The sequence below is a fragment of the Pithys albifrons genome, chromosome 5 (genome assembly GCF_047495875.1).
Source record: "Pithys albifrons albifrons isolate INPA30051 chromosome 5, PitAlb_v1, whole genome shotgun sequence".
In the NCBI taxonomy this organism is placed as follows: domain Eukaryota; kingdom Metazoa; phylum Chordata; class Aves; order Passeriformes; family Thamnophilidae; genus Pithys; species Pithys albifrons.
In genome coordinates, this window is record NC_092462.1 from 29,538,299 (window position 1) to 29,561,714 (window position 23,416).

The 23,416-nt window shown below is 45.8% G+C and overlaps 1 protein-coding gene across 3 annotated transcripts in view; it reads left to right on the forward strand.

The window, feature by feature from the left end:
* The window catches only part of MFHAS1 (multifunctional ROCO family signaling regulator 1), a 33,605-nt gene that overhangs the window by 3,597 nt on the left and 6,592 nt on the right, over window positions 1-23,416 (forward strand). The window lies entirely within an intron of this gene.

The window sequence follows — 23,416 nt, forward strand, 5'->3', positions numbered from 1 at the left end:
TTGGGGGTGCCATTGTTAAAAAGGCACTGACCTGTCTGTCTTGTTTTGATTCCTTTGAATGGAGCTGTGGTGTTTTGGTTTTTTTTCCTAATTCCTTTTATCCTGCAGCTCTTGAGGCTATTGGTAAGACTGGATGGAGATGCCTAAAAGATCACACGTGTACCCTGCTCCCCCTCAACTCCCAAAACCTGGCCTGTGCTGCAGTCTCTCTAAATGCAGGAAAGCCCTTGTGATAAACAATGCGGGTATTGGTTTTCACAGCCCTGTGTAAAAAGCACTTTCTCCTGTCTGAGCCCTCTCTGCAGTGGGAAGTGTTCCTCCCTGAAGGGAGAGGGATGCTCCATCTTCTTTGTTTAAGTGTCTCACCTAGAAGTGAATTCCAGACTGTGCCTCTGGCAGCTATTCTGCAGAGCGATTATTTTTCTTCCTATATTCCCCTTAATGTAACAAAAAAGCATAATCTCTTTCCTCTGGAATGTGACTTTTTATTAAGGTATCAGCTCTAAAGCTGTGATTTTTATCAGTGCTGTTTTCCAGCAGCATCTGGTTTACTTTGTATGTGTGTAGGTACTGCTTCCTAGCAAGTGTCCTCCTTTCTCTGCTTGGATTTGCTGTGACTTGTGGGGGCCATGAGAAAGGTGCTTTGATTTGTAAATCTGCAGGAAATCAAAACATGCTCTGGACTGTAAGCAACCCTCCAGAAATGTGTGTTTTATACACGCATACCCCCATATTGGAGTTGTGTTGGACCTTATTTACAGGCAGCCTGAAACTGGGGGAACTGTAGTACGACAAGAGTTAAAGCAAACAATGGTGCTGAATTGGTTCATAAGCAAATGCGATTAATAAGGTGTGTTTTGTGGCAGTTGGTTTGGGGTTTGGTTCCTTTTTTTCTTTTTTTTTCTTTGCACCTTGAGAATAAGGAGATGCTGTTTGCTTCTCAGCCTGCGTCCTGGCTCCTTTAATTGTATCTCCCTCTAACTGTGCTCGCTTACAGTAAGAGCCCTTGGACTGGGAGGGTGAACCCATGCTGTGAGACACAGTGAGTGGTGTCTTGCTGCTGACGTGGTGCTGGGGCAATGTGATCTGCCTTCAAAACAAAAATCTGAGATAACACCCTAAACCAAACAAACCAACAACCCACCCAGGAAAACCTACCAGCATTAGTCAAGACAGCAAATGTATGTGCAATGTGCTGGTGCAATGAGCAGCTACTGAAGGTTTAGTTTGTGAATTCAGGTCTGTAGTCATGTATCCCCTTTTTTTTTAATTTGGTGAATGCTTTTTGGCTGTGTCTTTTTCCCCTGTGAGTAGATGATGCTTTAAAAGGGAAATTTGAAGAGGAGCCAGACACTCTGCAGGCAATTGCTGTCATTGCTGACTGGTAATACTCAGAGCAGGTCCAGAGGCATAAGAGGGGCATTGAAGTTGAAGGGTCTTTTCCTTTGTGTTTGGCTCTGCCATGTATATTTCCTTAGAGGCAGGAAAAGGTTGCTCTCACCTGGGAGCCAGGCCAGGTGTGCTGGGAAGGGGAGGCACAGGTAAGCAGAGTGTTGAGCATGGGAGGAGCTGGGGCTCGTGTGCCTGGTCTCTGAATGCCACCTGGGTGATGCTGCCTGTAGAAAGGGAGTTGCAGCATTTCTGAAGCACTCCAGGGAGGGACGTCAGGCCTTGCTGCCAAGGGCACAGGACATCATCCCAGGTGGTGCTGCCTTGGGTCAGGGGATGACTTAACATGGCTGCTATTCGAGTCTAGCTGGGAGAACAGCAGACAGACATGTTTCAGAGGCAAGGCTGATCTGTGGAAGTGCTGAAGAGTGATTAAAGGCTGCAATTTATTGAGAAACCTGCTTGTCGTCTTGGATGATGCTTAAATCTAGCCCAGCTTTGATCTGGAGTACAGGAAAAATGTGAACTGTGATTTGGCTTGGGGAGGCCTGTATGTCTGCATTTAATCTTAAAATATTCTTTGCTGTGTATCTGCTCAATGAATAAACAACTGTTCAGGAGCCCCTAAATGGCAATCATGAAGCTGAGACTTTTTTTTCTGCTCCCGATTTTGTTGATAGGAGGTGTGCATGTTTAAAGTCATCCTGCCAAGCTTGCTGTCATGCAAGTGAATCATGGTTGATGTCATTTTTGACCAGGTGTAGGAAAGAGATAGGTCTAATGTTATGAAAATATGTAGTGAGAGAGATGGCTGTTTCTTTCCAAACTCTTTCAGTGAAAATCCCTGTCAATTACAATGCTGCAAATACTTAAATAAGTCTATGGGCTTTTTAGGACTGCACTGAGGAACTGCTTTGCAGCATGTTGACCTTAATAAGGGAAATATTTCTGTGGAGACACTGCCAAATTTGTGCTCAAAAATGGAAGTGCAGTCTGACTGTGTGTGTGGTTGTGCAGTCTGTGTCATCATTCATGAAACTGATGGTGCATTCTTTGGTCATCCAAAATTTTTATTGGAATCCCCTTCAAAGACAGGTCTTGGTTGTACATGTGTTGAGGATTAATCGCTGCTTTTCCTCTCCTTCCCTTTCCTCCCTGTCCTGCACACATATGGTATAACTTCCATTGATAATACAGAAATACCCTAGGAACAAGCTACTCTGCATAGAAATGGCTGATAAGAATTGAGATTCTGGATTCAGTCTTCTGAGGGTTTATTGCAGACAAACAGTGAATGAAAGTGATGATATAAAAATGCCCTGTTATGGTCCTTTTAAGGAAGTTTCTGCGTTTGAAATAGTTTTTAGCTGGGCGAAGTAGTAACTGAATTGGCATCTGAGCTGGAATCTTAGTGTGCTTTGAGGCTGCAGTCATCCACTCATCTGAAAACAGCTTGGTGTGTTGATTTTTTTTTCTTTTACATTTGCACTACATATAAATGAAAGTATCCCTGCCAGGCTGAGGAAGGCATATCCCTCTGTGGAGTGACCAGCAAGAATGATTTACCACTTCAAGATGGTGAGAATTGAGTTAGATTGTCACATGCATTGTGAAATGCTCAGATTTGTATGGGATGTTCCTTTAACCCCTGGACTGAAGGGCTTTTAGGTTATTCATGTCCCATAAGCTATTAAGTGACTTGAGACTGGGGGGTGGAGGTAGTTTGCCATCTGTCTGATAGTAGACACGTGTGCTTTGTTTGGAGAAATGTGACTGGATTTTCCAAGCTTGCATTCATGTGCAATTGCTAACTGCCCTGCTGCTGTCTCTCCTTGCCCTGTGCTAGGCTGGGTCTTGGCCAACCCGGCCTCTTCAGACTGTGGTTTGTACAAGGTGTGCTGATGCCCTATGTGTGATTCTTCTGGTATGTGTGTGGGGATTGTGTTTGACTAGTGATTTTCCTTTATTCCTGCCTGTGAAGTTGGCTGTATGAATGTAAACCTAAGAATGCTCTGTGTCCATTGCAGAAAATGGGCCAAATGCTTTCACAAGTAACACAAGGTGATCTGGGTCTTTACAGAATAAAAATATGACAAGGATGGAAAGCCACAAGCACAGATACTGTGTGATCCTAGCAGCACCTCCCCAAAAGGATGCTCTAGAGCAATTGGGGAGCTGGAGGGCTAGCAAGAAGTATCCTATGCAGAGGAAGTGCACATCTCCCGCCTGCCTTGCTTTCCCCTTTGGGAGGTATCAGAGAAGGGATGAGATCACAAGCGTCCACTCTGCCTGTCTCACACATTGAAGGTGAACAGAAGCAGGAATTGTATGCCAGTCACCTTCAGACATACAGGCAGAGGTATCATAGTGTGTTCCCCTGTGAGTCTGTCATGGCTAGAGCAGGGCTAACAAGGCCACTTCGTGCATGTGATCCAAAATGACCCATGCTTGATATCTCTGTGTTGGAGTCAAAAGCAATCATGAACTCCCTTGGTGGCTGGGATGGAGTTAGAACATGGAGAGTTGGAAGATCCCATGATGTGTCATGCTGCCAAGTCACCTATGCAAGGTGAGGCAAGAGCAGGTGAGACTGGTTTTGTCAGGAAAGGCTCAGAAGTTGCTCCAAAATCTGAGCTGCTGCTCAATGAAAGGCTGATGTCAGACATCTAATTGTGCTTTGTAGTTACATTTTAAGCAGCTGGGGTACTTTTCACAGGCAATTGCAGTAGAGCAACACCTGCACGTTATAGAGCCTGATGCTAGCATTTGTCAGCCTTCTTTTTTCTCCATTTGAGTGTGAAGTCCTTTTTTGCTTGACTTTCAAAGTAGATGCTCTGGCTGCTTTGGGGCTGTTGCCATGCTGTCCTGCGGGCTGTGACTTCAGCAGTACTGCAGCATAATTGGAGACAGGTGTGGCAAGACTTCAGCACTGGGTGGGCTCTGGACATGGATGATCTGGGTGGCAGGATGAAGCAGAATGGGGCCCTGTGATTCAGAAGAGCAGCCTAGATTGGTTGCTGGACTTGGGGAAGCTGCTGTGATTCTTTAACTCTAGCATGGGTAATTTAGTTTACCAACTAGAGCTGATATCTCTGGTGGTGAAGTGACAGCCTGGAGTGTTGTGACTTGCTGTAGGTAACAGTGTAGGAAGGCAGTAGTGGCCTATTTGCCACCAGGGTTTTTAGAGACGTCCTTCCTGTTAAGCTGTGTGTTTCAAGGTGAACATTTGAAGTCCCCTTGTTTGATGGCTGTGGCATCCTCTAATTTACCCAACACATTGAAAGAGACAACAAGTATTTTGTGGTCTGGGAGGAGGCAGAGAAATTGCCAGAGGAAGAGCATGGTGTGCATCATGGATGTCTGCAATGGGACTGTGCCCGGTGGGGTGCAGATGTGGGAATCAGTCTTTGGAGAGAACTGGAGCAGCCAGTGCAGAGCTGGGCTCATGCCTGACCATCTATCTTGGAATGGAAAGGAATGTGAATGCCAGAAGAGAGGCTGAGGTTTTGAATTGCCTTCTTAAAGCTGTCCTGCAGTGTCTGGTTTCCTTGTATTGTGTGCCTTGCTTCATCTGTGTTTGGGGGCGCTTTTTTTTGAAGCTCTTAATATAGAACTTGCTAAAATTACTTGAAATTAGAATGGCAACATGAACATTTTACACTGCTTGAAGAAATCCTCTTTCTTATGCAAAAAGTTCCTACAGATATCTGATAAAGGAAAAGTCTCCTGGTATGTCAGCTTTGGTACAAGAAAGCTCTTCTGGTTTATTCCTTAACAATTTGTCTTGCCCTGACCTGTTCCCCACGGGAATCATTGCTGGGCTTTGAGCCTCTAGACTTTGAGCTGCCATCACTGAACGAGGGAAATGCTAGGTTTGGTTGAGTGGATCTTTTTGGTTTGGTTAGTGAAGCAAAGCAGTTCTTGGCCTTCAGTGCATTACTTTTTTTGTTTGTTTGTTTGTGGTTTCGGTTTGTGTTTATTTCAGTTGCTGAAATTTGTGTTTGCAGGAAATTACCTATAAAAGAGATGGTCAATAGCAAATGATTCTTTGTTTCATTGCATAAGATGTGTTTAAAAGCTACTGACTGTGGGACTGAGATGAAATGATTTTCCCCTCTCCAGAATCCTGAGGTCTGACTTGTGTGCTGCTTTAGTGTGCTGTGGACACAGGTGCCACGCAATGGGCTTTGCATCATCTTGGGTGTGGGCACATCTGGTGGTGTGGTGCCTTCTGCAAACACTTCAGTGCGAAAAGTTTTTCCATGTAGGTTTGGTTGAGATTGAGCATGTGCATGATCCACATGCAGATGTATCACAGGGTCCTTTTGCATCTTGGGAGAAGATGGTTGAAAATCACCAACAGTACTGAATTGTTGTTGTCTTTTGGTGATGGGAATATGTTACTTGACTTTGGGATAGAGCTGTGAAAAAACAAGTGTCAGATTAGAAACAAAATTAGAGTGTATCTGGTATGTAATTCTGTGGTGTGCTGTTGCTTTTGCAGCATTAAGCAGGCAACTGTGGTAGCCTAGCATGCTACTCAGTTAGTAATTTGCTAGTAATAGTGCAGGGCTACTTGTTTGGCTCTTGAAAGCAGTTTGCCAGGGAAGAAGCAAGCAAATGTATTCAGTGAAAACTTCTGTGTGGAGTTTGAATTCTTGGAAGTCATCGGTGTGCAATTTTTTTTTACTACCTTCCCTCCTCTACCCTGCCATGTCCTGAGCAGAGGAAGAATGACTTCTGTAGACGTGTAAAGAAAAGTATGGTCTGGGGGTTGAATACAAGGTGGTCAGTTGTGTTCTTTTATCTCCCTCTTCTTGTTTGTAGTAGTTGCACTTGTCACACAGATGTGGACAGGTGTGAGACTAAGCAGGCTGGCTGGTGCCAAATAAGATCACCGCTTCTCAGGTGATCTTGGGGGGTGCCTGTGTAAGGATGTGCAATTTAAGGGATCCCCTCTTAGGGACAAACTGCTGCTGCTGCAAACAAAATTTGTCAGTGTTTTTGGCTAGCTGGAAACACATGGGCTTGAGAAAGCAATGAAGATGGGTTGTAGGATTCTCAAACTGCCTCCTTGGTCTGCTTGTCGTGATTTAAACTATACACTGATCTTGTCTACATCAGGAGAGCTGATTGGGGTTTTGGTGACCACAGTATGAAGGAGCTGTTCTTGTGCAGAGGGCGAGGAGGCCTTGGTGTTTTTAGAAGCTGTTGAGAGGATGCAGTTTACCATCTGCAGTAGAAGAATCACCTGAATGTGTCCTTTGTTCTAGCTGAGCGGCTGGAAGAGCTTTGTCCTCTAGCAATATCTTTCTTGGAAACCAGATGTAAGAACTGGGACTGGAGGGTTCAAGGCCTGTGAAAAAACTGTCTGGTTGGCTTTGAGAGAAATTAAATTTGAGTTGTTCAGATGGACCAACCATCTTTGAGGGCTTACAGTTCTGCCTCAGCAGGCTGCTGGAAGCTGAAGTCATATTGTATTTGTGGTATTTTTCTGGCCAAAGCTTGGAGCTGAATGAACTGATTGGGTTGCCAACATGGTCAGTGGTAATGTGGCTTTGGGCTGCTGCAGGTTCCATGGTTAGGGGTAACTTGCCTGTGGCCAGTGGATGGAGTCTGTGTTCAGAATGAGCGGTGACTGCTGGAGTGCTTGCCTGCTGGAATTGGTTGTGGTTCAAAGCAAAACCCTAATTTCAGATTTGTGGGGGTTTTTTTCCCCAATGGTCATTTTCAAGAGCTCTGAGCTTCTCCCAAAGGTGTACAGAATACACCTGCTTAGTAGTTTTAGCTGTGGCTGTGTTGAACTCCTGTGGGATGAGTGTTAAAGGGGCCCAGGACCTCCAGACTAGAAAGTAACATTCATTTTTGAAGTGACAGTTCAGCACGGCAAGCTCCAAATGAAGCAAACGAGAGCTTTCAAGTGAGGAAGGTGCTTCTGTGGCGTAGGTAGTCCATTAAACTGAGCATTTTGTGAGGATTAGACTAAACTGAGCTGAGGGCAAGTAACCTTCAGCACAAAATAAAGCTGCATCTCAAATCCTGTTCAGACCTGCCCCATTTTGCTACATGCTGACACGGATATGGTGCTTGAATACTCCAGGAAGGAGCTGCATTGTTGATCTAGGTTACATTGAATTGTGATAATGAGATGATGGGAGGCTTCTGCTGGGCTTTTATTAGTGAGGTTTCACAAGCTTGTCTAAGGGCATTTTTGTAAGACTCTCTATGAAAGCAATGCCAGCGTATCTTCCCCTTTACCCAGTTTTAGGGTGATGCTTGCCAAGAGTCCAGTTTAGATAGGCATTTTTATTTGTGTCACAGTAGAGAACCTAGACCTCACAGACCTTTCTGGGAAAGCTCCTTCCTCCTCCACTTTCTGTAGGGTTTTCAGGCTCTCCGTGTTACGGTGTAACAGCAATGAAACAATAGTAAAACAATGGTAGCACAGAGATTTGTGGGCCTCATAAAATTAATATTGCAGGCTTTTGTCCTAACAGAACTTCACTCAAGACTTATCTCTTGAATGATCTATATGTAGTAACTATCCAGCTCCTGTGTGCTGAATTCCTGTCGGAGCATGTTCTGTGGGCTTTAGCAGGTATTTTCCTCTCCAGCAATATACAGTGGGCAGTGGCCTCTGGTAAAGGACAGATCCTGCCCTGCAGCAGGGTAGGGTCTTGATGAACTTCCTCAAAAATGAATTGACTCTGGTTTCCATGGCATCAAAATCTTTTTGGCTTGTGACAGAGGTGCTTGACCTAATTTGCTTCCAATGTGTGTAGCTGCTTCTGCCCCATGAAACCACACAGTGGGAAAATACTGTCTGTGGACACAGGGATTGGGTCTCGCTTGAGTTTGAGAGACCTGTGCAGTGCATTTGGTGCCTTTGTATCCCTGCGAAGCTGGCAGCAGAGGAGTGCTAGAGAGGCTGATTTGTCCCAAACCTACTTGAAAACAAGTGTCCTCACATTTAGGAAGGCCCATGGGCAACATCCAGAGGGTGAGCTTCATGCAGCAGGAGAAACAGGTACCTCTGTCATGTGATCTCTGAAACTTTGTGGTGGACGCAGCAGAAATGCAGAATTGTCCCACAGTACAGACCTTAAGTCTGCAGGTGCAGCAGCACCCTGCTGCATCTCTAGCTGTTGTAGTGGAACTCTCTTGAATACCTTTCTCCACTCCCTGTGACCTCTTGCTCAGATGCAGTGGTCAGGTATGGACAGCAAGTGGTTTCTCTCTGAACAGTGTTAGCAAGGACTTAGCAGTGTGCAGAGCTGAAATGCACAAGCTGTACGTGGGGAGGATGGAGAGGCAGGGACCTCTGTCTGAGACTGGCTGCCTGACATCAGTCTTTCACTCTGATTATTTCCATTGCCTGTGTCTTAACAGTTGCATTTTCAGCGCTCATTAAAATTCTCAGATAAATCAAAATAATCAAGAATGAAGTACCAAAAGACAGGGTAATGGCTGATAAGCAGTCGTGTCATATTGACCTTCCTGACATTCGCATGTGTATCTTTCCACCCTCTGTCTGTGTTTATATTGTGTATAACTCACGAGTCTGTACACATGTTCTCCTCTACTACATTATGGGGAAAATAGCATAATTGTCTGTCAAATTGCTAATCTTTGCACTTTCCAGGATTGCATCCTCACCAAATAGTAATATGCAGCTGTATTTTGTGGCATGTGACGGAATGTTTCAAGTTATTTATGTCTTATTCATTTGTTTTTTTCCCCAAAAAGAGTGGGAGCAGCTGGGGCTTTGTCGGTGTGGGAGCAAAGGGGACTTGAGGCAGCTACATAACTTAGTTGTCTTCTTACTTTTGTAATTCTTCATCCTCTTCCTTATCTGTGAAGTGGGGAGTGGCTCACAGGAGCGATGACCTTCCTTAGCAGGGGATTTAGTCACAATGAGACCCATAGGAGCTGGAGCTGAAGAGATAGTAGGGCAGCAGCTGAGCTGCTCAGCACAGCTCCGTTGAGAGATCTGCAGTGTGGAAGGCACCTTGCAAATTGCAGACTCGCCCAGGAGTAGCCCAAGGGCCTGGGAAATCATAAATGCAGAAAAACTGGTGTCTGAGCAGTGGCTGTGCAGTGCCAAACTCTCACTCAAGGATGGGGTGCTGTTCCTGGGCCTAAACTGGTTTTAAAGAGCACAGTAATCTGAGAGAACAGCTCCTGGTTTGGCCTCCACTGCCTTAATGTGGGCTTTGAGTCAGCCAACCTCTGTCCCACTCTTAAGCTTTTTGAGTGACTCTGCCTTGCACTACCATATTACTGAGCAGCCGGACCAGGAACAAGCAGTGAGAGCTAATTAATCTGTTCTGCCTCAAAGTAGTCCCTGGGTAGTCCTTTGGATGGATTGGTTTTCTTGGGAAAGCTTCATCTGGACTGTATCTTCTGGGAACCATCATGCTTTGTCTGGGAGAGTAGCAAGCAGGCAGACTTGTCCATGCTGCTGGACAATCAAAGTGGGAAGAGGTGGACAAACTTTTCCTGTTGACACATCTGTGCTACTGCAATGAGAGAAGGAGATGGAGGATTTTGTGTGTGTTTCCTCTCCTGATCTGCATGGTGTGTCTTACCCCTGGCTGTGTGTGGCTGTATTTTTGTATTGGGTTTGCATGGCAAGGTTTTGGTAGCAGGAGCGAGGGGGAGGGAGCCTTACAGGGGTTGCCTCTGTGAGACACTTCTAGAAGCTTCCCCTCTGTCTGACAGAATCAATGCCAGATGGCTCCATGATGGACCCACTGCTGGCCAACAGTGGTGTTGATACCACTGGGATAACATTTAAGAAAGGGAAGAAAAGTGAAGCACTGTGCAATGGCAATTGCAGTTGGAGTAGGCGGATGCCTAAAGGAGGCTGTGATCCTGTGAGAAGCCTGTGCTGGAGCAGACTCTGGGCAGGACCTATGGACCCACGGGAGAGGAGCCCATGCTGGAGCACGTCTGCTGGTGGGACTTGTGGCACTGTGGAGGACCCACGCTGGAGCAGTTCATGAAGAACTGCTGCCTGTGGGAGGGACCCCGCACTGGAGCAGGGGAAAACTGTGAGGAGTCCTTCCCCTGAGGAGGAAGGAGCAGCAGAGACAATCTGTGATGAACTGACTGCACCCCCCATTCCTGACCCCCTGTGCCATTGGAGAGGGAGGAAATAGAGAGTGTCAGTAGGGAAAAAAGTCAGGAGTGAAGTTGAGCCCAGGAAGAAGGGCAGGGTAGGGCAGAGGTGTTTTAAGGTTTGGCTTTATTTCTTATTACCCTTGTCTGATTTGACTGGTAAAAAATTAAACTAATTTTCTCAAGTCAAGTCTGTTTTGCCAATGATGGCAGTTTGTGAGTGATCTCTCCCTGCCCTTACCTTAGCTCCTGATGCTTTCATTGTATTTTCTTTCCCCTTTCCCATTGAGGAGGGGAGTGATAGAGAGGCTTTGGTGGGCACCTGGCATCCCTCTGCCCACCACAATTTTACAGGCAAAACTGCTGGATTGGGTTGAATGTGCTGAAGCAGAGGGTGCTTGGTGGCAGGTTTCCAAACCAGGGAGTCAGCAGCAAGCACAAGGCCTACTTACACGTGTTGTATAATCAGATGAGTTTTCAGCTCCCTGTGCATTTCTCTAAATCTTCCATTTGAACAGCCTCTTTCTTTGCCCAAGAGAGATTTTCATGCTCTTATTTCAGACAGTGATGCATGCACTAGATATGGAAAATTCCCATATCCATATGACTCTGCTATATCAAAGTGGCTAAATTTAGAAAACTTAACAAAAAAGAGCATCCCCTTCCTGTGATCTGACATAACATTTCTTGGTTGTTGTTATTTTTACTGTGGAACAGCTTAAATCTATTTTGGTTGGGCACTAAGTGTTGGCTGCAGTGTGAAGGAAGAATTTGTTTCTGTGAAGTCAGGCAGCCATGCTGCAGCTTCAGGGCTCTGAGGGCAGCCTGCTCATGCTGAGCATATGCCAGCACTGTGTGGGGGCACCCTGGCAGTCCTGCTCAGCTCCCTCGAGCCCTACCTGCTCTGAGAGGGTCTCCGGGGTGCAGAGCTTGGATGGCAGTTCACTTTTTCAACATCTTGTAGGTGTAATGAGTGGGAGTGGGGATGACTTTTAACACACACATCCACACCCCACTACCTTACTCATCCTCCAGATTCTAGGAGGACACTGTAGGAAAGATGTTTTACCGGCACCAAAGTGGAGAGATGACTCCATGCACAATGGGAGTTTGTGGGAACTGGTCATGCCTCTAGTTTCACAGGTCTCTTTAATAAATGAACTCCTTTCACTGTAGGCTGTTAGGACCAGGGCTGAGCCATCCCTGGCTGGAAAATGCACTGGTGTAATCGTGCTCTGCTGGAGCACCTTGAGCTCTTGGTGTCAGGAATATCTAATTCAAGCTTTCAAACTTTTTTACATCTTTTGCGTTTAGGTGTTTGGTTGGTTGGTTGGGTTTTAAGCCATCTCCTTTGTTTAAACTGGCTCTGTGGAGCTTTAAGCTCATATTTTATTATAGCTGACTGCTCTGCTTCAGCAGCCTCCCGACTTGTTTCCAGGCCTGCTTTCACATTGAGATGGACTGAAGGCAAGCAACTGAAGAGTTGGGAAGAAATGCCATTGCTTGATGGCTTCAATATTCCAGAATGTTACTGTTTATACTCTTAAGCTTCTGGTGGACAGTTGTGTAGACATGTTCAGTGGGTGAAAATGGAGGCGATGCAAACTTGACTCTGAAACTTTGGTTATCTCCAGGTACTTTTGCTCAGGTTTGTGATGGTGCTGGAGGGCTACACAGGGAATGAAACTCCAGTGTTCTTTGTCCTCATGAAAAGGTCAGTCAGATCTCTGTACCTGAACTTGTGCTGTCAGGAGTTTCAGGCAGGGAGTCTTGCTTGCGCTGTCACATGAAGGATCATGCTGTGATGTAGCATTGGTGACATTTTCATGGCAGCTTGAGTAAGTGAGAAGTTTGTAGTTTCTCAAAGGAGCATGCATAGGCCCAGAGGGAGCCCTACAGACACTGAGGGGATCATTACTGGATTTTGGCAAGATCTTAACTGGTGCTTGCATAGGCAAATAATTCAGCTCAGCAAGTAGCTGCTGTGGTCAGCTTGGAGCCTTGCTATGATGAAATGCTGAAATAAATGGTCAGGAGTTGAGTCTTGTGTGCATCTTTTCCCAAGTAATGTATTTGTGCCTCCAAGGCTCAGCCGAAGTAAAGACTCTTGGATGAGAGAAAAGTTTGGGAACCTTCCCCTGGGATCAGGGGGAAAAAGTGGCTTTTCTCTGTTGTCTGTTGTAACGGAAAGCTACCATAAACCTTTTGAAGCTGCCTGTTATTTTTAACTTGTTCTTTGTCCTTTGAAATAAAACACATCTTCTCTGACAAAGGAATGCCTAGCACGTTATGTCCATACACACATGTGCTTTTTTAAGTGCTTGCAATGAGGCTTAACACAGTGTTAAGAAAATGTTGCTGAATAAGGCAAGACCATGCCGAAGTTATTCACACAGGGATCTGATTTAAAAAAGGGTAAAAATAAATAAATCTCCCCTCCCCCAACAAATCATTGGGTTGCAGAAGGTGCGATGAGAGGAGCTGGTTGATGAGCTGGTTTGGGAAGTGCAGTAGGCTGGCTCTGAATGTGTCACTTGGATTTCTGGCCTACCACTTTGCAGGTGCTAAAAATGTGCTTCCCATTAAAAGCTGGCAGCTGCAAGTATGGCAGGGTGTCTGGCTGTTCCCTTACTGCATGGCTGTTCCTGCCCCTGGGTAGCAGGGTGGGTGCTGGCAGCAGGGCCCTCATGGTGAGGTAGGGCAGTTCCTGCCCAGCCTCTAGTTCATCGCCAATATGGCATGACAAGTTGTCATGGTTTATGACAGACCCCATGGCCAGGCTCCAGCTCAGAGGTTTATCACTGTTACCTGTGCTTCCTGAAATAATTAGTGTATTTCCCTGAAACAGCACCTCTGACTGAAAGGCATGTTGCAAAACAGCCCCTGTTCTGCAGCTGCTGCATTGTACAAGTTTTGTGCATGATTCTGTGTCTCTGGCATTTCCCAGGTATACCCCAGCCCCATCTGAATCTTGTAGGTGAGCATTAAAACTGGGAGCTGCCCACAAAGTTGTGACTCCGCTAGAGACAACATTTTTTTACCACTTGCTTTGTGCTCCTTTATCCTCATTGCATAATGCAGCGTGATGCGGATAATCTGGTCATCATTAAAAAAGGATTTAAAACTCCTTTTTAATCGGAAGTCATTTTTAATAAAGCTTTGCCTTGCCTGGAGGATGGTTCTCTTAGCTTGTACTTTTAAAAAAATTGCAGGAGGCTGAAGGAGTTGGGAGGGAACCAGGTCAGGGTGAAGGGAGACAGGTGCTTCTGTCTGGCTCCAAGGCAGCTGGTGGTGAAGTCCAGAGCTGTGGGACCAAGCATGCAAAATCCTTAGGTGTGCAGACAGAAACAACTAGTAGGTCTGTGCTTTCTCTGAATTTTTCCCTCACAGAGTAAACTTGGTAGTGAGGGAGAGAAGGAAAGGTTCGATCTAGTCCAGACTGACTTGTGCTTCCTCTTTCAACTCACTATGTCCAAAACACTGTTAGTCTTCTAGGGCCTCCTGCATCTCAAAACTGGTCCTGGACAAAGGGGATGAGGTGCTCTTTGCTTCTTTTGTAATGGCCATTTCTGTGACTGATCTTCTTTGGTTGCTGCTCTGCCACTGTATTGTGTAAAGTGCACTGTCTAAAACAAGGTGTGGACTCTGAGTTGCTGTGAAACACGTCCTCTCCTCCTCCTGTATGCCAGCATTTTGCCTGTTCTGCTGGCAGCACCCAGCTCTTGAGCTGCCACACCTGCCTCACATCCCCTCAGAGCAAGCCTGTTGGGGGCCTGAACGCCAACCCTGAACCGCATTTGAGAGCAAGCATCCTGCTGCTTCATGTCTTTTTCAGTCCCAGTAGTCCTCACTCTTGGAATATCTCAACTGTATGCTTAAGATGCCCCTGGGTCTCTCTTCTTTAATCAGTTTGAGTAAATGACTGCGAAGTTTTAAGGTTGTTTCTTCCGAAGACAGATTCCCTCTGATGAGGGGACTGGTACTGAGCATATCCAGAGGAGAGTTGGCCTCTGATTTCGGTGCTCTGCTCCCTCTGATTTTAGCTGTATAACATAATGCAAATCTACATCACACACTGTCTGACAAGGAAGAAAGACTTGACTAAGGATGTACTTACGAAACTTCAGTGTAAATGGAAAAAATATGTAGAGAGAAGCAAGTTATATCTGATGTCCTTGTAATTAAGGAAACTTCTGCAATCCTGCCGGTTCCTAGTCAGCTAAAGCCATACCTGTGGTCAGCATGTAGTGTAGGATTAGTTATTAGATAGTAGAAAGTGGGTAGCATGAGCCTAGAATAAATTCTGTTATGTACATGCATAGACCAAATTCCACAGTAAAGTGACTTCAATACAAAGTCATGTTAATAGATTAAAACAGGGATGAGTTCAAGCTGGTTCAATAACCAGGTAAAACACTTGATTTAACATTTGAGTGTGAGTGGGACCTATGGTGTTTAGACTTTGCTCCTTAGACCAGTCGATGATAAAGGGTAAAAAAAAAGTTCATGTGCTTAAGTGGGCTCTGTGGTTGTCCTGCTGAACAGAAAGTGTTTTAGAGTGACCAAAATAGCTTTACAGAGGAATATTGCACTTGTATCTCACCTTAAATGATCTGGGAAAGAATACTTACCAGAACAGGTTTGAAAATAGCTCCTTCCAATTCAGTTTGCAGAACACACTGAAAACTAGGAATGACCCTAAGGCAAGAGCAACTCATGGAAACAAGTTACTTATACCTAGAAAGTAGTTTATTTAATCTCAGGGAAAATTGTTGGGCAGGACATGTCCACACGTGTCTTGCATGTGTGTTTTGGTTTGTTCTCGCTTTTCTTGGCTGGCAAAAGGCAAGTCAATAATAAAAAGATCAAAAAGGTTACTACAAGGGAAACTCTAGGTCTATCACTCCCCAGCTGGACTTTGGTGAACTTCTAGAAGAGGCACTTCATGGCTGGGATCCAACTTTCAGTCACGGCATGCGAGGACATTTTGTGGCGACAGAGCAAGCCAACAGGGAAAAAACTTGTCCCAAGTGCTCTTCTAGCCTTTGTCTGTCTTCAGCACAGGGATCTGTGTCTTCAGTAATGCTTGAAGACACTTTGCCAATTAATGGTCTGGTCTCTTCATGAACCCTTATGTTGCAGCAGGGAGTTCTGGGGCCTGTGTCAGGTGCTTCCTTTTGCTTTTCTTCAAGTGCACCATGTAGTACGTGTGTTGAGGCTTTCTAGTTTTTGAGTTGGAGCAGGCAGAAATTGATCAGCCAGTTCAGGGTGCAACATTGTGCTAGACTATTATGCAGAAAAATGTCTTGCAGCCTTGCCTAATTCTCTAAATTTAGCAGAAAGGCAGGCAGATGCCTGGCCCTGCCTCAGCAGTTGGCGTTAGGCTGCAAGTCAGTGGGACTGAATCATGTAAAGTCCTGCTTCAGGAGCTGGCATTTCAAATGGCCAGCTATTGCTGGGTTGTGACCCAAACATAAGAGCCAGAGAGGCAGCAGGATGCTGACCAGCCCTAGTAGCTTCCTCCAACTTCAGTGAACCTGCCTGTTAACTTTTAGTAATGGCTTTGAGCGCTCTTTTAAACTCCCTTTTTTCCTTTAGTGGAACCTGCAGCCTGCTGATCGTCTGGATGAAAGAAGGCTCAGCATCTCCACTGTGATGGAGGTGCAGTAGCTTGGGAATTACTGTTAAGAAAAGCGGGAATTATTGCTGTTTGGACTGTCTGCAGCCGGTGGTGTCTGCCATTCAGGTGGATGCCCTGTGTGTGGCCATCCCTTGCCGTTGCTGGATGAGAACCGGCAGGTTGGGGCTGGCTGCAGCTTTGTCTCCAGCTGGTGCCTTGCCTTGGCAGATTGAGAAAGTGCTCATGGCAGATACAGCTGAAGGGGTGGAATTAAAAATAACCAAAAGGTGGATTCTGGGCTTGGTTACTCAGTGACGGGCCTGTTTCTATTCTGGGATGAGGATAATTCGCACTGAGCTCATTACACCATGACTCTCCCTTAAAATGCCTTGACAGTCAATTTCGTTCCAGCTAATAAGGTCCTAAAATGTTAATGAGGCAAATCAATTTTTCATGGCTTTGTATTGCAGTCGTCAGAAAGTGCTTTGTTGCAACCTTCTAATTCAAGAAGCTTTTTAGATATTAGAAGGACAGCAAAATATTCAGCAATCTGGAGGATGCTTTGTTGTCTCAATTTTTCCTTAATACCCCCTCTCAGTTTTCTAAGCCTTTATGCTCTGCTATTTGCTTGTCCCCTTTGGTCACACCCATTCTCCAGTGTCTGTTCTGGTCACTAATGGGAGGAGGTGGCTTGTTCCCACCTTCCCCATGGCACAGGGAGAAGGATGGAGTGCCCAACAGAACAGGTGGAGACAAAGCTGGACAAGGGAGGCTACTTCGAGCTGACATACTATTTGAAATACACTGAGTTCGACGGAACAGAGTGGAGAAATGGCATCATGTTCACTCTGCTCCCTCATCTGTTTGGAAGGGGCAGTGGTGTCAAAAGTCACAGCCTGCCCTCCTCATGGCAGTTTGCTGAGATGTCAGTGTTAGCTGGCATAAATGCTGTCTGTGCTTAGTATTTTATGGTTCCTGAAAAAGAAAAGTTGCATTCATTATGTAGCCACACTGATGGTAGATCAGGTACCTGCACTGGCTTAGGAATATGTTACATGCCAACCATCCTTTATTTCTCTGAGCTGCTTATTTCATGCTGTCAGAAGGTGACAGAAGGGCTCAAACTTGTATAACTGCTCCTGGAGTTATTTTGATGGAGCTGTTTGATAATTTTCTACTTCTCTCTGCATTCTTGTGAATATGCACATAGAAAGTACCAAATTGTGTAGTTTGGGGAAGGTGTGAGGGTTTTTTTTTGCTTTTAATTAAATTCCGGTTCTAGCTATAATTAAATTTTCTGTGCCTGAGAGAATTAACTAATGTTTTGGGGCAAACCTAGATTTTTCCAAGTTTTATACTTGGAAACCTTGTGCTGTCACACTGGTAAGGGATAATCTCAGATAACTCATATGGGAAAATAGTGTATGAGTTGTAAATTGGTATTTTGAATAATTATCCTCCTGTGGCTACTGAGTCGAGTATCCAGAATGCTTTCCACATAAGTCCTCCACCCAGAGGTGTGCTCAGTTCCGTGCCAAAGACTTCACTAGAGCTTTTGCAATCACTGAGATGTGCCAATGTCCTCTTCTGCTGTGACAGTGATGGGTTAAGAACCAGCTAACCCTATAATGACTTGGGGAAGGAGCATGGTATTTAACCCCCTTAAGCCTTTCAGACCATGGCTGGTGTTTGTGTGACTCTCCCCTTCCTGAGTGCCTAAAATTAGTGATTGCCAGGTACAGCATCTGTTTCCTGGTGTCTCCTGGACAGGCCCTGCAGAGCACCTTAGGCTCTGACACAGCCCCGGGCTTCCTGCCAGGGTAATTAGTCTGGTAGCTCCATGGGTAGGAGGTGAAGTGCAGGGGGATCTCAGCTGCTGTGGGAAAAGCTGCCTGGGCTTGAGCCGAGTGCAGCTTCTGCAGCAGGTCTGGGGTTCCTGGCTTGGAGAATTGCAGCTCTAGGTCCTGAAGCTTGATCCGTCAGCTCCAAGCTGAAAAGCACTGCTGTCTCTTTCCAGAGGTTGTTTTGTATTTCTGTCATCTCACATGAATTACGAACCTTGGGAAAACAATTTCCTGCATAGCCAGCTGGGAGAAGTATTCAGGGTGAGCCATGTATATGTCCACAGCTAGAGCTGTGAGGCCTGGAAATGAGGTGATGGCTCGAGAAACACCTGGTCCTGTGAATGCAGGAGCTGGAAAGCTTTCCAGTGCTTGGATTTGGCTGAGCCTGCCCCTTTGGCACTTGTCATGCTCTAGAGTGGAGCTGAGCAGCCCCAGGAGACTGCTCCGTGTTCAAGGAAGGTGTCACTGTTGACATTTTTTGTCTTGAACCCTTCAAAGGACAAATGGGAAGGTGCCATGAGTTCCTTTTGCATATTTTCAATAGCTCTAACCCTCTGCCTTGCTCTCCACATCGTTTTCTCTGTGCTATTGGCTTCTGGTCTTGGAGACTCACCTCTGCAGGCTAGTCCTTTGCCTTTCACACTCCACATTTCCAGAGCAAGCTTTCTTTTTGTTTTCAAGCCTTCCCTTTCTTGTTAAACTGTATTAAATCCCAGGCTCATTTGTTCCTGAGTGTGTGCTCATGTGCTGTATCTAATGGGTGGCTGTGCTCACCAGCATGTAGTTGTGATCAGTGCTTACCAACAGAGTTTTCTTCTCTGCTGGTTTTTTTTTCACAGCAGTTTCTCCACTAGGGCACTTTCACAGCCTGGGATTTTTGTTGTTGTTTTTGTTTGCTAGTTTTAAGCTCCTCTAACTGGGACTGCAACCGAAGGCTTATGAAACTTCTGTTCATAATATGCATTTCACCCTGCTCTGTTCCCTTTTGTGATGTGTCTGCTTTCAGCTTCTTTATTTTTGCTATGTTTGTAGCCAGGAGATCAGCCTCCAGTGAGAAGAAGTTAAATCCTAACTTGGAGGTCTCTACCCAGCCCTCTGCCTCAAGCAGGCCCAGTAGAAAAGGTCGCTCAGGACTCCAGAAATAAATCAACTGCAGAGTTCTATCTTTCTGGGGAATATTTTTGTGCGTGACATGCAGGCAGTGCTGTGAGGAGCATATTAAAAATTCATACCAGTACAGAGCAGTATTTTCTGTGCACTGTGCTTGAGAATAAGGTTGTGCATCGTGCACAGCAACATTTATATGAAGCAATAATTAATTTCATCTAAGCAGAGAGTGGCAAAGGCCACATTTAGGTGGTGTGGAGTAGAAGCAGGCTTGTTGTGAGACTCCATCTCCTTCCTGTTTCTTCTGCCATGACTCCTGGTAGATTTCTTCTCTGCTGTAGAGCTGGCTGCAAATTCCCAGTGTGTGAGGGCGTTGCCTGTGCTTACAGCAGAGAGGGAAATCTGTGCACATGGCTTTTCAACTCATCCTGCTTCTCCGACAGCTTTGATCTAATTGTGTAAGTGCTCTGCCTGTTGAACCTCAAAACAACTAACAGCCAGGCAGAGAAGCTGTAGCTTTTCCAACCCCAATCTCTTTGCAGTTGTTTGGATTAAAGCGGGTAGGACTTCATGCAAAGCAGAGGGGCGTTCTGGGGTCTCATGTAAGCCTGTTTCTTGACTGCTGTTGGAAACCAACCATGAGACGTGCTTTGGTATGCAGGGTTGAAGTGTTCTGTTCCCTCCTTTCCTGAAGGCGTGACTGCTGAGTGCTGTGCTGAGAAATGTCACAAGCAAAGCTTAGTCAAAGGAGGCTTGACAGAGAAGCAGTTGAGGCTGAGATACCTCCTGTCAACTCAACTTGCAGTGGTTGGTGTCTGAAGCCCTCCAGCAAGGAGGAAGGGTGAAAAGGGATTTAGGGTAGGAGAGCATGTGAGCAGTGAGACTGCAAAACCCTTGGTTGGAGCAGCTCTGGGACATATGGTGGAGTGAGTAGGTCAGTGCTCAAGCAGGGCAGGATGTAGGACCAGCTTGGTTTTGGCTTTTTCATACGCCTTTTGTGAAGCATGGGTGATGTGTGATGTACCTTTAAGATCTCTAGCAGACTGTAGAGAGAGGAGCAGCACCACAGAGCCAGGGCCAGGTCCTGCTCAACCACTACTTGCTGCTTGTCCCAGTGGGCCCCAGATCCTAACAGCAGGAATGACAGCATGAAAATGACAAACATCATCAAGCTGATACTGTGCAAATGTCTTCTCCTGGGAGCTCTGGGGAAGAGGAGATGGCATAGCAGGCTGGAGCAGTGTCTCATCCCTATGTCTTTGCTGCAGATTCTTGGTATGTGAACAGGGAACCTTGTGCCACTTCACATAGCTGTGGCAACGGGAATTGTGTGAAGGCAAATAGTGGGATTTTCCTCCATGTATTCAAAACGTTCCTCTCTGTTAGGCAGCCAAGTAGGCTTACAGCTGGCCTTGCCTCGCTGCCAGCATAGAGTAACCAAACACTCCTGCAAGTACTCTCTTTCCTTGCTGTCAGCCTTCCTCCTAACTGTCTGATTTGTCATGGTTATCTGGCATTTCACGGGTATTCCCTAAAGGTCAGTGAAGTGTGCTTTACAGCAAGGGTCTGATCGCTGGCACTGGGCTGTGAGGGAGGCATCCCTCCCCATATCACAGTAAATCAAGGACAGAAGCTATAACGAGCCTAACTGTGTACTTGACCAGAAATTGTAGTCCGATGCTTTTCCATGTTCCTGGGCATACACGGCAGTAGAAATGTCTTCCTTGCGCACTGAGTGGTGATGTGCAGTTGAGCTCCACCTGGCATGTGCAGTTATCCTTGCCTGGCCTGGGAACTCACTGCAAGTGGCTCAAAGTTGCCTGTGCCTGAGTCTGTTCTGTGATGAAACAGTGCAGTGGAGAACATCTTGCTTACATAGAAACATCTGCTTCAGGTGAGCTGGCTCACCCATCTGCCTGAGGGGAGTTTAGAAAGCAGCTTATGCTGTGGTCAAATTGACCATGGTGGTTTCATGACAGGGTCTTGGTTTGTGTCTCAGCCTTAGCCTGCTGTACAGCACATTTGACCCAGTTGTGGAGACCAGTTTCTGTGCCAAAACACCAGGAGGGTAGCCGTGGGACAGATAAAACTTTTCTGCACCATTTGTGCCATTGCAAATGGAGAGGCAGCAAAGGAGCATCTTCTAAAGCATCTGCTCTCTGTTTGCAGGTGCCTCTCTGCTATCAAGTGAACTGGACTTAAATGCATTTTAACATTAGGCCTGGGTCAGCAAGTACCCAGCTTTAAAGTGCCTTTGCAAATAGGACTCATGCTCTTAAATCAGATGAATAATCTCAGTGATGCAGATTTGTCTACTGAAAAATGATGTTGTTCTTCAAACACTCAACTGTCTTAGTCGTTAGCCTTAAATGGTTGGAGTTTTGGTTAAAACCTTAGTGACTTCTGTGGAAGTTAACATTAAAACCAAGTCCATGTTGAGATTAGGGTAAGTTTCATGGTTGTGTGTGCACTATTGCAGGAAATCTTTCAGAGAGGGCAGGCAGAGCTGAGGTTTCCAGTCAAATTTGTGACATCCTTGTGGAGGAATGTGCAGCCAAAATATAGACTGGCTAGGCTGTACTCAGGGGCAGGACAAGTGCTGCAGGCACAAGCTGCTCCAGCTACATGTAAACCTAGCAGTTAAATCAAGCAAACACCACCACATACCAGACACTTAGCTTTTCCTTCTGTATCCATCAGTCCAATGCGTCATTGGATCTGCTCTTCCCACCCTACTGCAGCCCTGAAGACTCTTATTTCTAATCTCCTACAGTTTGAATACCTTCAGAGTAGAAACCTGAGGTTTCTGAAACCTCCAAGAGATTCTGGGCTTGAAGAGTTGTATCCAAGCAGTGTGTCTCAATGCTAGTTTGTTACAGCTCTAAGATTGCACACTGCAATGGGATTTGCACTGGCTTTTATTCAGCAGTGATGTGACATGTGATTTAGATAGTTACACCTGGTTTAGCATTGTGATGAGTTTGTGCAGCAAATATGACCAGTTTGCCATGGGAACAGGATGAGAACTCTACCATGGAAAAGCAGTGGGACATCTAGTAGCTGAGAGGGGAAGGAATTAAAAGGATGCACGGGTAACCTGTCCACTTGGTGCATGATACATCTCATGGAACAATTGTGAGAAGAGTCTTTCTTCTGGGGAGCAGTGTGTATGTCAGCAGGAAACGGGAGTGGGGCTGGAGGAGGTGTGGATGAAACTGGGGACAGAGTGAGGTGAGCTTTATCCCAGAGGCAACCTAGAGGGGAAGGTAAAGCCATAAAGAAAAGGAGGGTGACGAAAGAGCCATAGGAAGGGGTTTTCCTGTAAGTCAGGCATCTCTATTGCCCTACAGCAATTTCCTGTCCTGAAGAAATCACTGTCTAAATATTTCTGAAGTGGGAAGATGGAAATGGGAATAAAGACTCAAGCAAACATACCAGTCTTGTGGCACTCCTCTGGTTTAAGATCTAATGGATATTAGCCCTGTCTTTAAAGTGCACTGATTTTATGACTCATCTTTTCAGGGATGGTGTTTTTGGTACAGTTAGCAATACTGCAGTTTGAAAGTCAGCCTGAGGTTAGAAACTGGGAAATGCTGGGACATGGAGCGCTGTGGTGTACGTGCTTGATGAGGAGCCATGCTGATTTCAAAGGGTGACAGCTCATGTAATTGAGGACGCTGTCTTACAGACTTGTCTTTGAATTGCAAATTGCCATCACGATTCTTCTTGTTTGGGAGACGTCTTCCTCCCTTTAAAAGCTGCTCTGCCAGTTCAGGTTTGGTGTGACACAGGAGAGATACTCAAACCAAATGTGAATTCAGATTGCAGACCATGAGGGCAAACTGGAATTACTGGCCTTACAAGTAGGGTATCTCTCAAGGGCAACTGTGTAGGTTCCTTTCCAAGCCCTCCTCTCTGTTTTCATGATATGAAATGATGTGCTTTGGAAAAGCCAAAGGGTTTTAGATCTGTTATTTCATGAAAGTGAAATTTCATCCTGTGTGAGAAGAGGGAAGGAGCATTTGTAGGGCTTCAGGCATGATGGGACTGACTGTTGTGCCATTGCTGCACAGGCTGGGCAGTACTTCTTCAAAGTGTGATTTCTTTTCAGTTTTTCCTGGGGTGCCTGGCAATCACAGCTTAGACACAAGGAAACTTTTTCTGATGTTCTTTAACAGGAAAGGAATTTTTTGCAAGTGCATTTAAAAAGAGGAGTCCAAGGACCATCTGTCTTGACTGTTTTAGTGGAAGTGGGGACAGCTCACAGTGACTGCTTGATTGATGGGTCCGGAGAGTTTTGTGTGGACCTGTGGCTGCAGCCCACTTACAGCTGGCC